We start from the raw sequence: 948 nt of genomic DNA, 5'->3' as shown, positions 1-948 counted from the left end.
TTTTTTATATATATAAAACTTACATGTAGCTGTAGGGGTAAAAAAACAACTGAACTTTTACTCTGACAAAAGTGTAAACAATAAGAAAATATTAAATAAACTAGTGGGGTGTATGGCATCGTGCCTTAAGGCAAATTGCTGGAACTCCCCGTACCGTACCGAAAATTTAAATCGGACGCTTAGTTCTCTCAAAAACTGCCATTTTTTACACATTTAGCTCCGTATTTTTGAAATGGCTGGGCCTGCCTTTGCCAAAAACTAATAAACACTTCTCCCAATCATTACTAATTGAATGCTTTTTAGATCATTCAAATCGGATGCTCCGTCTCTCAAAAACTCGAGTTCTATTTTTTTTCACGACATTTCACTCTACTATTTCCGTAATTGCGGATCTGCCTTAGCCAAAAACTCATCAGCATATCTCCCTATCAATAGGAATCGAATGTTTTTTGAACCATTCAAATCGGTTGATCCGTGCGCCCGAAAACGTGACTGGAAATTTGTATCCATACATACATACACACACACATCCATTTTTTCGGAGGTATGCCAAAATGTTCAGAAATCTTCAAAACGTCGAGAAATGTAAAAAATTTCAATTTCGATTTTCGACTCATTACAATAACTTTCCCTACGGGAAGTTAAAAAAAAAACACTAAATTAATACTGATTTCAACTTTGCTGATGAATACTTCTTACAAAATCTTGTAAGAAATGTGCCCACGAAATTTATATTTTGCACTGGTTGAAATGTATTACTATTTCGTAAAATCCTCTTAAAATGAGCGCTGCCTATGACGTAAAAAGAGGCATATGACAAATTTTAGAAAAATAGTAAAAAATCTATAATTGGCAATTTTACTGAAAATAGTTTGATAGTGGTTTATTTCATACTTTTTATGTGTTGTGATGTAGTTTATTTCGTTCAAGCAATAAATTACTGAGAGT

The sequence above is a fragment of the Ctenocephalides felis genome, unplaced genomic scaffold, assembly GCF_003426905.1.
Source record: "Ctenocephalides felis isolate EL2017-DRISC unplaced genomic scaffold, ASM342690v1 CF-g0.4_SCAFFOLD_01886, whole genome shotgun sequence".
Lineage (NCBI taxonomy): Eukaryota > Metazoa > Arthropoda > Insecta > Siphonaptera > Pulicidae > Ctenocephalides > Ctenocephalides felis.
This window is presented reverse-complemented; position numbering follows the sequence as displayed.